Raw genomic sequence first — 629 nt, 5'->3', positions numbered from 1 at the left:
GAGAAATTCAATAACAACCAAGGAAGGACGATATACCTTACACGCATTTTTTCTTCGCTTTTGTAAGATATGACATTTGGTAAAATCAAACCCAGATGGAGTATGATTAGGATACAACATGGCTTTATTAATGCGCTGGTGGGTTTTCAAGAGCTCAGTGAAACAGTACCTTGCCTAAACTTCTCAAGACTTGCAACCGTCCATCCGAGTTGGGAATGTAGGTGCGGAAGTGCACTTCTTCCGCCCGGCTTTGATGGTCTTCTGTGATTCTTTTGGTTTCGGACACTTTAAAAGAAACCCAGTCACTAGTGTAACGTAGGAAAGAATTATACGCTAAGTCGCTTTTCGGCTTTTTATATGATACATGTGATGTGATCGTAGTAGTCTGGGTTGACGTATGCTAATTTTGTCATTATAAGCTTGGAAAAACATCTTAACCAGGAATAAATATTAGGTGTTTATTCACTATATCAGCATGAACAGGATTATCTAAAGAAACTATGGACACAAAAAATAGAAAAAAATAACAAGTCTGAGTAAATATAAAAGGAAGCCAACGAAATACTGAGCCATACTGGTAGGATTTGGAGAGCTGAATTAGCAGACTACTTTTAAGGCTAACTACATGG

The sequence above is a fragment of the Penaeus monodon genome, chromosome 34 (genome assembly GCF_015228065.2).
Source record: "Penaeus monodon isolate SGIC_2016 chromosome 34, NSTDA_Pmon_1, whole genome shotgun sequence".
NCBI lineage: Eukaryota > Metazoa > Arthropoda > Malacostraca > Decapoda > Penaeidae > Penaeus > Penaeus monodon.
Note: the sequence above shows the minus strand (reverse complement) of the source record.